The sequence below is a fragment of the Lipophrys pholis genome (genome assembly GCF_963383615.2).
Source record: "Lipophrys pholis genome assembly, chromosome: 17".
Taxonomy (NCBI): domain Eukaryota; kingdom Metazoa; phylum Chordata; class Actinopteri; order Blenniiformes; family Blenniidae; genus Lipophrys; species Lipophrys pholis.
The window spans coordinates 14,694,810-14,709,279 of record NC_137643.1 but is presented as its reverse complement, the minus strand read 5'-3'; positions in this window follow the sequence as shown (position 1 = coordinate 14,709,279).

The following is a 14,470-nucleotide window of genomic DNA, read 5'->3' as shown; positions in this document are numbered from 1 at the left end:
TTTCATACACTGGATGATACTTCTGAAATCGATATACATTTTCAACAAGGAAATTCCTCTGCGACGGTCTTGGGACTCTGCCATGCATTTAGCTGGCACACAGATTGATAGTGATTGTGGGTGTGGCGAGGGGAGGGTGCAAGAGTTGGAGGACCACTGGGAAAAATGGACATATGCGTGGATGGAGCGTCAAGAGGAGGAGAGCGTTTTTGGCTGGACTCTCCTTGACTTACCTGACGCGTATTGTTACAGAGCTCCCCCCCCCCCCCCCCCCCCCCCCCCGCCCCCCAGGTGATGATTTGACGCTTGATAAAAGAGGGGAGGGAGGGGCTGCTGCAGAGAAAAAGGATGACAGTGTTTCCACCCTGGGAAAAAGCGCTCTGCGGAGATTAGAGGACGGCTGGAGTAAATCTTTCGACTGTTCAGCAGAGTAAGGCACAACATGAGAAGGTGCTGCGGGAGACAATGAGAGAGAGAAAGAAAAAAAAGAGGTTTTGAAAGGTGTTTGTAGAGTTTGCACACTTAGCACATGATTGGAGACAGGAGAAGGGCGCGCGCTCAATTTTGAGTGTTTCCACAGTCGGTTGCACATACCTATGTGCGCAAGATAGTGCTGCATGTGTAAATAAAAGAGTGGCGACTGAATGGTAATTTACCGCTTCTGTATTTATGACAGGTTATTTTGACCCTGGGTGGTCTCCGCTGAAAGACTCCTCGGCTCATTAATCATCGGTCGGGAATCAGATGTCAGGTGTGTGCATGAGAAGGGAGTTGGTCAGTAACCAAAGAGGAGCCAAAGCACCGACTGTATGTACATTATTGGACCAGTGAAATGCAGAGGAGTGCATATGTGTTTAAGGTTAGCCTTGCGTACCAGTGGATATCCTAATCAGCTGAGCTGGTGCTGAGATGAAAGAATGTGAAGATTATTGCTGGGTAATTGTTTCCAGAGCGCAACAGTGCTGCCACATCTCAGAGAAAACATCCACTGCCATGTGCACATCGAACACACATCTGACGCAGCAGGAGTCAAGGTCGTGGGATATATTGGAGAGCAGAATGCCCAGTGGTGGGATTTCAAAACGGGTGGTTCTGTGATACATCAGTTTAATGGCTGCATGATATGTTGCTGTGCTTTTCTGTGTCTACTTAAAAGTAATAATCTCCCATTAATTTATTCCTTTTTTAGTAGTTCTGAAAATATTTACAGAATATATATGAATTAAATCCTCGCAATGGTTTGTATGTGTCAAGAGGTTTAAAAGGTTTGAAAATTATTAGCTTTGCTGATGAATTCACACTTATTGTTGTCTCCTTTTGTTCGTCTGATAATTTCACACCCTGCAATTGGTTAACATTTAAGCCCCTCCAAAGGCCACGCTTGCACGTCAGCGTCTCATGAGAATGTTTGAAACGTTTTGAAAACAATGTCCATTTGCACGGAAAGGTTGTCTTTGAATTCCGAGGCTTGGTGCTTTGCGGTGTTCGTGTTTCAAAATGTCCTTGGACGAGACATTCAATTCCAATTTTCTCGCATGTCAGCACTTTGTTAGGCGGCTGTCCCCATTGGTGCATGTGTGAATGACTGTGTGCACAAATTGATGAATGGGACTGATCATGTAATGTGGGTTAAATATAAACATTTTGTATGTTGCTGTCAATAAAATTCATATGCATGCTTATTTTCAAAATTGTATGAGGTTCCTTGTCCATCCCTTTTGTAATTTTTAACAAATGCAATCTATATCCTGTTAATCCGCTGGAAACTCGCTCACATTTGCACGCAAACAGTCCAAACAACCAATTCATCGCTTGACCGATAAACTCATCACTCTGCCCAACAATCCGATGACTCCTCTTCTGTTTTCCCTCCCCTTCTCGGTGACAGGCTCGTCTCAGCCAGCTCGCCCCGATGGGGCAATGAGAGAGACGATATTTCGCAAAACAAAGAGAGAGAGCGGGAGACAGAGAAATGTTTTGGTTTGTTTTGTTATCATTTTTAAAACCATTTTCCGTTTCAGGACCAGCAGGCAAAAGAGCAATTTCCCTCACAGCAGGAGCAACAAAATCCTCAAACCCAAACAATCAGGTTAGAATAAATAAAGTCAACTGCCAGAGTTTAGAGATCTCTGCAGCACATTCAGAAACTCCACTCCGGGTTATATATGAGGGGCTGGCACTGCGGTCCAACAATGAGCAAAGTTCATTCATCGATGTCCTAACCCACCAGGGTCACTGTGCACTCCTCGGTATAAAGGCTTCTGGATTGAGACTATCTCTACCACAGTCCAAGAAAATGAGATTACCTCAAAATCTGTACCCCTCTTGACATTACTTGTCACTTTCCTGAACTATGATCAATCATTATCTCATTATACTATAACTGCTATAAAAGTTGAACAACTTGTTATAGTTTAAAGTAATTAATTAGAAGATAGTGTTTCTATCATGATGACACTAAGACAGGATGAAAAGAGATGCTATTGTAATCACTTGATTAATGTCTTATGACCTAAAATGTCAAGAAACAAGCATGCTCATTATTCAGTGACAGGCTGTGGTTGCTTCCTCTGACACTGCCAGCTCTGTTAGTTGGTGTTTCTTCCCTACAAAACACTTTAATAGTGTATTAAGGATTTTCTTTTTGAGGTAATGAGACATGTAGGCCATAAAAAAATGATTTAAATGGTTTTCTCAGGATAATTGGCCTCACAAAAGGCCTATTTGTTATCTCAAAGTAATTAGATAATGAAGTCCTGTTAGCCAGAAACCAGCCCGATATCAGAATGACAAGGTAATTAAGCCGTGCTCTTGAGATAACAGACTAAACAAACACGATAAGTGACCGTGGCAGACTTCCGGCTTTGAAAACAAAAGCAGGATAAGTACGGTGAGAAGACATGGCTGTAAACTGTCAAAAAGTTGAAGCCGGGTGAGGGTCTTTCCGCATTTAACGTCATACAAACTGCTCTGACAGGAACCTACTCTGCAGCTCGGTCGAGCTTTATGTTGGATACAGTGTAGTCTGAGTGTAGAAAGATCCTCAATCAAGTAATACTGTACGATTAAAAATACGTCCAATCTAAGCTTGTTTTGTCTGCGTGGTGTAATCCATATCTGAAATCTGTCATTATGAAACTATGCAGAAAAGCAAAGGCTGCACATTTTTTAACTGGCAAACCACTGCAAAAATGTCACGCAGGCACAGGGTTCGTTACAGAAAAGTTGTGCATTTACACCAGCAATCTTTTGAAAACAATGTTCCTTTACGAGGCAGCAATGCTGACGTTTTCATGTCGGGCCACAAGTAGGTGCTGTTGTTTGTTTTTGAAATGAACCCACAGGCATGCGCGCAGAGAACAATATAATGGAAACATTAACAATGGGAATACACCAACATTCGTATGGATGGTGGACCAAGTTGGGTTGTTATTACGAATGACGAAACTATAAAACTAACAAGTCCCAGGAGAATATGGACTGGGAGTCATGACACTCTGGAGGCCGCCATTGTTGATATTGAGTTACTACTCAGGCACGGACAGAAGAACTACTTACTATGGCCATGGTGCACTTGCACAGTAGTGGTGTTTTAGAAAAGTTCTGTTCTCCTCCACATCCACGGAGACAGGCTTAGAGCATTTTCGAAAAGTTGCACTTTGAGAAAGAAGCTCCTTGTCTCTATCATAAAAACTTCTCTGATATTCTAGAGACCAGTAAAGAGATTATGTGTAGGTGGGCTTTCAGAAAGGGTTTTACATTTTAAGATACTAATTGAGTTAGAAAAGAAAGTTTTGAAAGCCTTACTAGTCAATGCCTTCAGATAAAAAAAAATTTCTGTTACATCTATTGCAATGGAAATGTATTGAAAATTGAATCATATATTTAAAAAAACACACACACATTTGAAAGAGAATCAGACACAGTTTACCAGAAACAAATGAGGAAAAGTATTAATTTGACTACAAGGTAATACAATCTCCTGTCAAATAATTTGTTTGTTTTTATTTCTAAGTTTTATAGGTTTTAGTATATACTACAAGTAGGCCGAGACAAATCAAGGTTATATTCATTATTTGGGAAAGTGTAAACATAATTTCAACATAAAAACAGTTTTTCCACCACAGGCCAACCTGAAACACACTCACCATCCACATAAGGTGCAGTTCTACAGTCTGAGGTCATCAAGTGCAACAGCTCCGCCATAAACTCAGGTTTTTTTTTTTTTTTAAAGTAATAATGTTTAGTTTAGTCTGAGATCACTGGAGATATTATATTATCACTGTATGATTGTTTGGACTAAATGATATCCGGAGGTGTATAACGGTCTGTAATTACGATGTGGTAAACGTTAGATGTGTTTCCAGAGAATTAGATTTGATAGGCAGACCGAATGAATTCAGCTTTACAAAAATGCTTTCAGAAATTGGGAAGGAGCTTCGAAGTAGCGCTCCCATGAGACAACAACCTTTCCAGCAATACTGTGATTGCAGATCTTGCTCTTCCAAGCAATACAACAAACTGGGTTGTGAACTGTTGAGTGGCAGCAATCCTTTTCCCGACCTTTACCCTCTGTGTTCACACTAAGTAGATTCTGTGTTCCCGCTGCAAATGCCTCAGAAGGTCACCGGAGCTCTCTCAAACCTCCTGTTGTGAGTTTAGTCCTATTATAAAAAACTCATTTACTCACTTGACCACTTCCTGACCCTGTAGGAGCTTCAGGTATTGTTTGTTTTATGTTACAGTCGTTAAAGACAAATAAGCTGTTTGCCTGTGAAATTAAATGAAAAAAAAAAATGAAAAAAGGCCCATGCTCACGTTTAAGGGTCTCGTACTGCTGACCCTGTCTCACCTGACTTCCTGTCCGACTTTGTCAATGTGTCCTGACCCCGGTGCTCACAGGAACCTCCTCCCTAAACAGCTGTTTCCACGTGTCCCACCACCCAGCGTCCGTCATACACCAGGAAACAGAGAAAATTGCGGCGTAGACAGACTCGGAGTTCAGTTCACACACAATCTGTGGATATCACATCATGAATTTAACATTCTGAGAGGGTAATGTGTCCTGATAAATACATCTGGGAAAGTGGTTTGAATAACACAAAATTGGATCTCAGTGAGACATTCAGAAATATTAACTGTCGGAAGGGATCATTTTTCCACTTTGATCATTCCTGGAGTATAAATAGTGAACAATATGACCTTGTTCGGAGTGGGGGGAATTAGCCATAACGCACTGGTGACTGAGTGACTGTTTGATCCATAATGCACCCTTTGGGGAAGCACTGTTTTTTCATGCAAAATTCATTACGCTGGCTTATTCCTGTGAAACTGAGAAGACAGGGCGGAGCGAGGATGGAAATATGTGTGTGTACATTACACAGAACAAGCTGTCAGAATGGAGTATAAATAATGAGGCTGTCAACATGTGTGCCAGGGCTGTGCCAACAAACCACAGTTTATGTCAGAGGAACGGGGGCGAACACCAACTCTCACATACACCTACAGGAGAAAGTGGCGAGTTTGTTTTGGAGGAGGGCGCATTTGTGTTTTTCTGCCTTTCGCCTTCTCCACCCTCGGTTCTGTTTTCCTGCTTTTTGCCCAGTTTCTCCACGAAAGCCTGCAGATGTGTTGATACGCAAAAAGAAAACAGGCGGCCGGCCTCCGGCTTTGGTTAGCATGGAGAGGCACGCCAGAAAAACAAAGACCCCTGAACTGTACAAGCACCACAGCACAAAAACTGCTGCAAGGACCACCCATGAAGGTGGCAAGTGAGCGACCAAAAACCTAAAGCCATTACTGGGCTGAGGGTGCTGGGAGATAAAGAGCATGATATGCATGGATGGGTAAAGAGTCGGGCACAGAAACAAGCTGTGTGGGAGAAAAAGAAGAGGGGACACGTGATATAATTGACACATGCGAATGTGACTTAGTCCTTAATGCCGACCAAGAGTTATTTCCATTGAACTCGGGTGATTGTGCATCTTAAAGTTTATGTTCTGCTGTAAGTTCAGCCCTCGAAGTGGTGTCGCCCAATGAACAACAAAGTAAGAGGTGAGAGAAGTCGGCTGCTTTGTTATTGTGACTAAAATGTGTTTTACAAAGCTGAATGGAATTTGACAGCATTTTACTGCTGCAGCCGTCTCAACGCACATGATCAGTCACATCCGCTCATTTGTGCACACAATCATTCTCACACTCACCACTAGTGAGCAAGCAAACAACTTGGGATTCAATGTTTTGTCCAAAAAACGGGGTGAAATCGAACTGCCAACCTCTGACTGGAAGACAAGCCCCTCTTGTCAACAGGGCTTCATGTGTACAGGGCATCAAGCGACTTAACCAGAAAGACAGTTCAGTGATGAAGGGAAGAGGAAACTAATGCAAATAAATCTTAAACAATATATACGTGGCAGATTATTTACCGCAGTGGCAAATTGTCCAGGGTTCATCTGCCCAGGGGCAGTCGTGTAACTGGGTCTGAAGAGGGTGTTGCCAATGAACTGAAACTGATGGATTGCATCTATAAAATATTTGATGTCAACCTTTACATTTGTAGGGATTTCAATATAGTACATGGTGCAGGGATGGTACACTGAATTAATAAAATCAATGGGGAAAAATATTGATCTCATTATGAGAAGCGTAGTTATTGTGCAATCGTCCAACTCAATCCGAACAGCTTCCTTCATGCACAAAAACAGCAATCAAACTTCAGCTTTAGTGATTTTTCTTTTTAATGAAATAACCTAAAACTCTCAATGTGGAGTGATGTGCTGGAATCCCCAAAACTCCAAAACCTGTATATCCTCCCATATACGTCTTGTCTGTTTGTACACTAAAGTGTTTATGCGCAGGAGATGGAGGCTTGGATATGTGCAGGATATCTCCATTTTCTCCCTTAGATTTCCTGCTTTGACTAGCAGCTACCGGCAGGCGTGTCTTTTCTTTCCTGAGACAGACGCATAAACATTATTGTTGGAGCTAAGGCCAGTAGTGTGTATAGGGCAAGGTTGTGACTTTTGCCAGTTGTGTGTGGATGGTCAGGAGAGATACAATGAATGCGGCTTGTGTTTAGTGCTAAAAAAAGAAAGCAGGCGATGGGGGGATTCCTATTAGATGTGACATTGCAATCAAAAGCTGGGGTTTTTTCACGGGTTTTTTTTTTCAATCAAGCTTCAATACATATGCTGCTCTTTCCAGTATTTGCACTCTATGCATCTTTTGTCTATGGCTGACTACTGAAATTGTTCGGCAAGCGTAGGCTGCAGCCGGTCCCAACAAAAGCACGGTTATTGCTTTGTCCATGTGGATAAAATCCAAAGTAATCCAGTCCAGAAGAAATTCCAGGACAAACAAACCTTCAGACGTCACATCCAACATTGGGCTACTCTTTAACTGTAAGATGCAAATAGCTGGTGGAGGCACCGAGCTTGGCTTGTGCTCCTTCCAGGCCAATTTCTCGTGGGAAGAGAAACAAACTCGAGCTGGAACATTTTGGAAAGCCCAAATAATTTGTTAGCGGAGCAATTACAGTCAAATTGCGTGAAATTGTCACTAACGCAATCACTGTAATTTATGAAGTCTCAAAGAAAAAAAAGGAAAAAATAAAAAAAATAAAAGGGCAACGTGCTGGAGTTTTAGGATGTCGTATTGGGTCTCGGTGTTTCAGAGTCTGCGCTGGATTTTGGAGTGGTTGAAGGTCATGCAATAAAAAAAAAGAAAAGAAAAAAAAAAAGAAGGAATCAAAGAAAATCTTTCCATGTACACTTCATGACCCCTGAATCTGATTTATATAGATGTTCCCATAAATCATGGACGTGCCAAAAACCATTTTAAAACATATAATGCAATATATCTGATGATCTCATTGTAAAAAAATAAATCAAAAAAGAGCCTACAAGTTTTCTAAAAAATATGATTTCTTTCCTTGCTTGGGGCTAATCTCTTTTTCTTCTCTTCTTATAAAGCTTAAGTCACGCTGCTCTGGAAAAGATATTAGGCTGTGTTTTGTAGGAAACCTAAAGCCACATCACTAACTTTATTTGAATCACCACTACCATTTATGGTGTAATTTTTGATAGTGTGTAATTCTCCTTTCAATTTATGTCCATAGCGGCTGGAATGGATAGCAGTTTGGAAAGAATGAACAAGGAATAAAAGTCAATAGAGCGACGTTGTACATGTGTGAATGTGGTGAACAAAATGTGAGCGCCCGCACTTATTTCTGAACTTTTGTTCCGTCATCTTTCTACCTCTTTGCCCTTGTTTTCCTCTCGACTCCAGCCCCTTTGCCCTCCATCTTCTGCATATTTCTTCCTCGGTGTGCGTTTTAAAGGCTGAGCCTTCAACCCAACCAGTGGGCTGTGGTTCCCTCCAAAACCATTCACATGGAACTGGTTAGGAAGACATTCCTTCCATGGAGGGAATGTCTGGCACCAAGCGCCTGTAATACAGAAATCATAAACGGGAGGTCCAGCCTAATCACATCCCGTGGCACTCTCACCCTCTCTGAGCTCTCTCTCTTCCTTCTTCATCTTCCTTTCCGTCCTCTCTGGGGAGTTATTTCGGAAGGGGAACGGGGGGAGACAAAGAACATTAGCTGATCCTATCTTTTCCTTTCTTTTTTAATGTGAGGATGTAAAACAATCGCCGATATGAAGTGGGTCGCATTTTTGTGGCTGGCCAACGCGCTTGCTTATCTGATCGTCTGTCTTAACCATTGGAAAAAAAAAAAAAGGGGGAGTTTAACGTTCACAGAATTGATTAGTTTTCAGTTTTTCTTTTGGCTGAATCTGAAACAAAAAAGGACATTGCTCACAAGTTGCCGAGCGAAATATCTGGTCCACGAAAAACTCGCCAGCCAGCGTTACTATCAATGGATCTCATGGTCTGTAGAGAGTATAGACCAGTGTTTTCTCTTGATATTTGGAAACTGCTGCACAGCTCACTCTACTCATTAACATTTTCTTGAAGATGAAGATGTGGGTCCATTTATCTTCGGTCTGAGAATTACCAGCCTCTGCAGTAATCACCTCACATTGAGAAGATTAAAGTGTATTGGATCAGAGACGACAGGGTTTCATGGACTATTGGCTGTTACGAACCAACGACCATTGAGGTCATCAATTACTGTGCTTTTCAATGTGAGTAGTTCGCCACCACAATTGGGACGTTGCATTCATATCCCATCTGCCTTTGTGTTTATGTGGCTAACGTTTTTGAAGGAAAGGGCAGAAAAATTCTGAATTTTGAAACCTAAATTCAAAAACTTGGCTGCAGAAGAATAGAACCATTTGCTGCACAACAAACACAGGATACAATTCATCGCTGCTTTTCTACTGGAGAGAAAACAAAGGGAGTTTTCAGCTTTCATGTGTTAATAAACCAACATGGACAAAGCGAGATGCTGGCAGCTAAATAAGATAAAACATACTAATATCATCATGTTTTGCAACAAAGTAGGCAAAAACAAAATGTTAAAATGAAGTAAATGCACTGAACATTGATAGATGACATCATCACAATTCCAGATTAGATGCCAAGTGCCACTTGTACACCATTGTAAATGATGTATTGCATCCCACAAGTTCATCTAGATTGTTGGGTCTTCACTGTTCATATTAGAGTTTCACAGGAATTACAGGAATGGTTATTTTGCAGATGTGTGAGTCGACGGGCAATAACAACAACAACAGCCTCCAGAGTCATGCCTCCCAGCCCAGATTCTCCTGGACTTGGTAGTTTTATAGTTGAGTGTCTCCGTAATAGCAATCCAACTTGGTTGCCTCTCTATACAAATCTCCATGTACTCGCAATTGTTCATGTTTATAGCGGATTGTTCTCTGCGCACTTGTGTATGTTGTTTCACTACAAAAACCACAGAGGCTGTTAGACTGTTGTACTCTGGTGGTGCCCTGTAGCTGTGCAGCCCTCACTAACCTGTCACACGCTATACTTTACTATGTAAACACTGTATATATTGTTTTTACTGTTTGTGTTGACCGGGCCTCTGGAACAGACTTTCTTTTACCAGAATATGTAAGAACATGTAATGGTATGACATTAAACCTCCTTTTCTTTATTTGTCCTCTAACTGTACATTTGCCCAGTATGAGCTCCAACAAGTCTCTTGTCAGTCGGTCTGGCTCAGATTGGGGAACCTACAGAAGTCACTGCCTCTGTTTCCTCCTTCTGTTTCTCCAATGCTGCACTTGGCTCTAAATCATCTTCTTGGATGGAGACAATGAGAAACGGGGCAGCAGAGTATTGCCTCCGTCCCAGCGCTTCATCCACGAGCCAAGAACAAGCAGTGGGTTTTCCATTTGACATATCCTCTCATGACCTTTGCCAACTGAAATCTTAAAATAGAGAACTTAATTTTAGCTGACAACTCATAGTTTTGTGGAATGACATAACACATTTTCTTTTTTAGATCTTTTTTTGAAAAGTGATTGATAACCATTACATGAGCTGGTAAAATTATCAGCTATTATGAGTGTATCACTGTCATCTTTAATTATCTTTGTGGAGAAAGATACACGAATAGAGCTGTTCAACATGTAGTGGTTTACATCCTCCTCTCATAGGAAGAAAGTTCTGGGTTCCAGTGCACGTTGGGTATTGGGGCCTTTCTGTGTTTGCGTTATCGCCCTGGGTGTGGATCGCTTTGGGTTTTTCCTCTCCAGGCATTCCAGAATCCTCCAACAGTCCTAAAACATGCATTCGCCACGGCACCCGGCAATACTGCAACATTCGATCTGTATCCATCTGCTTCCAGGAAATTCAGATTCAATGAATGCAGAGTATCGAAAGATGGAATTAACCTTAAAGTGGTATAAAAGAAGGATGGATGATGGATGAATAATAATGTCATTGTTAAGAAAGCATTAAGTCCAACATTGGCTTTGTGAAATTGGACATAAATGCTGTCTTGTGCCAAAACGCCGGGCATAAGATCACTTATATTGCCAAAGAACATAAACACACAACACTACTTTTAAAACTCTGAAAATGATACCTCGAAGAAAATCAGCAATTGCTCAGATTTTCAGACTCATCTATTTTGTCCGTCTTTTCTCTTATTTCACTGTTAACAAGGTGGCACCTCCACGTCTCTCTTGGTTTGGGTTTCTAAAGGAAACACCGCATCATCGGACCCTTGAAAACCTGGCCGAGGGAAACAATGGTGCCCTTGAATCTCTCCTGCTCATTTTGCATGTAATGGTATCTAGATTAAACACAATATTATTGTTGGCCCTTGCGAGCCAATCATGCTTGTCTCTCTCACCCATGCATCAGAGTATGGTGAATGTGGAAATAGGCCTCCTGATGGCAGTTTTGGGTAGAGGGGGTAAGGGAAAGGGTAATTACAGTGAAGGGAGAAAAAGAATATTGAGGCAGCAAGGGAACAAAAATGCATCTCCAAGATCAACTATTGCACTGGAGAGAAAAACAGAAGCCAAGTATTTATGCGGGGTCACTCAGCACCAGCAGATACCTTCTACATTTTAGCATAACCCATCACATCAGTGGTGCAGTTAGTGGTTTCAGTAACAACTCTTACGCTTACTTTTTGCCAAGAAAAGAGCAAGCACATGCATGCCTTTAGTAAAATTTGCGGAGTTTAAAATGCTAAACTTTACAATTGGTAGGAAAGAGCTTACTGCACAACTTACTGCTGTGTTTGAGTGGTTTCTCTTTGTGTATTTCTCTGATCATCCTTCATCCCTATTCAAACGCTAACATCTTACAAAACCCAAATCAAACCATTAGGAGCAATGTGCTCCTGAAATGAAATGTACCCCATAGAGGAGAAACTCAACAGATCGTGTGCCATGCCCAGATGATTGTCGATTGGAACCCACCACTGGGGTCAGGCACGAGGGTTGTGTTTGCCGGCGAATGCATCTTGTTTGTCAATGGAACAAACTCTTTTCTCCTTCACATCAACTGTGTCATCTCGACCACCACCAAGCTAGAGGCATTTTTCCCTTAATTTCTCCGCTCTCATCCGTCTCTTCACCTGGATCCCCCAGGATAACAGAAGAAACACAGAGTAATCTGTCTGGGTCAGTGTGCTGGGCAAAGCATGGGCTCATGTTGGGGCCAACCTAATCACCTTTCGGATCAGCCTTGGAGAACAGAGGAGGCTGCACCTTTTATCCCAACCCAAAGTCAACAAAGCAGGATTCTTGAGAAGCATTGCTCACATTCTTAAAAGCAAAAAGGAGGGGGTAAAAAAAAAAAAAAAAAAAAAAAAAAAAGGAGCCATTGACCTCTCTTTTCCAAATATAAGTGAAGGAGAAAATGAGGACAAGACAAGACCATATGGCTTTTTGTGAAAGATCAATCTGTTCTTCCTGCAATGCATCTTATAAAGTGATGATTTTGCAACTTCCAGCATGTTTTAGGAGTATACTTAGGAATATGGCCCATAACATGGACTGCCATCACTCAAGCTTTCATTGCTTGTCATCACATGTCACCGTCTGTGCCACACACGCTCCCAAGCAGGACCAGAAGTTTGTCCACCGAGCCGGGGTAATTAATAACTCTCCTTACTAGGTGCTGTTTGCACAGATGGACCTCCTCCTTCAGAGTTGGCCACCCGTTTTGCAGATGCTATTTCCTCTCTCCTGTTCGCCTGAGCTATCACATGCTGTGTAAACACTGACACTCGCTGAACATGCCAAGCACAGCAGCCCTCCTGTACGAGTTTGAGTGTGTGAGCTCGTTCACCGAGGCACCGTTCATGTCAGATTTCTGCCCTGAATATATATATATATATATATATATATGTATTATTATTTATTTGTGCCCCCATGTTATTGGTAAAAGAGAGTATTTGTTCTGTGAGTCATTGCAGCCACATTCAAAAAGGAGAAAGATGACAAATTTCGAAGAAATGAACAGGGTGAGACATGAGTGGTAAGTGCTATTGAGAAAGTCGACAGCAGTGGCAGCAGTGAGGGGATGGGATTGAAGACATTTTGGCCGGCGATGTCAGAAAGGAATCACTGAATACCTTGGCTTGTTTCTTTGTGGTGAGAACAGCATGGGCTGGAAGCTGGAGCCAGAGCCCACAATGTCTAGCCTGGAAGGTTCTCTCATTAGAGAGATTGGAGCATGCAACCTCCTGGGAACTGCAGCTGCAGAGCGCAGCAGTTGTGCGAGTCCTGGGAAATGTTCACTCTCAAAACCAGTTCAGGTACGAAATAATGGAGATGAAGATTTATTTTCCAGTTTTTTGTTGGTTTTTTTTGTTTCTTGAACAGCCAGCCACTCTCATCTTTTCTCTCCACACACCATGTGTCTGTGTGTTTGTGGCGGTGCTTGGAAATGCGAAAGTGAATATCCCCTCCCCTGTGAGTTTGTCGACTGAATATGTGCCCGAGAATATCCAACAAGACATGAGTTGAGTCTCCGTGCGCCGTCACCATCGGAAGAAAAGTCCCCTTTGAAGGAGTGCAAAAGCATGTCCCTGTTTTTTCTTTAAACATGGATTTTATGGCTTTCGGGGGAAGCGAGGGGAGCTGGTCGGCCGGAGAAATGACAAAGCACAGAACAGGAGAAGGGGAGAAGAAAGGCAAAATGGTACAAATATTCCACTGCAGAGTTCTTGGCGCGGCAGATCATCAGACCATCTGTGGCACGGCCTCAAAGGCGGCCCTTTAATGTTACCCCATAAATGATTACAAAAAAATATTTGAACCTGTGTAGTCAGCCGGAAACTATAAACCATCAGGAGGCTTAACAAGAGCCCGGCACATGTAATTGTAACAATCAAAAAGTCACAGGGATACGCGTGGAGGGGTGCGCTCTCTCCTAAATAAACCATGGCATGTGGACCCAATCTCACGCCATAAACTACTTGAATATTTGCATTTGCAGAAATCCACGTAGAATTTCGCCCCGAGCATGCTGCCCATTCGTTTGGGATGAGGATAATGAGAAGACTCTCGTGAGTTCAATATTGAGTTAGCGAGTGAGGAATGACGTGTGCATGTGTTTGCGAAATGACTGAGTGTCTGATAGTCTGAGACGCTCTGTCTGAGCTGCTCCCCAACCTCTGCTGAAGCGTGCGTGTGGCTCGTCAGTGGTTAGGTTCAGAAACGTGTTGAGAAATACTTTTACAAGACGAGTGCGCGACCATGACCTCATCTCAAGAGCTGTTTCATGGGGGATGTATAGAAGTCCATGCAGCTATTGAAAAAGTTGATGGAGGACATTTACAGTGAAGAGATTTTAAATGGATTAGAAGAACACAAGGTGTGACTGAGCCAGATCAGTTTGGATTATGTATTACTAGTTAGATTGGAGCTTTTGCTATCAACATGCCTGTGACAAACCCATTCCTCCAAAACACTAACTGATTCTTACCCTCTGATAATGCATTGTTTTATCAGTTGTTATCACATTTGTCGCCTTACAATCATACATAAAGTAAAAAAAAAAAAAAACACTCAGA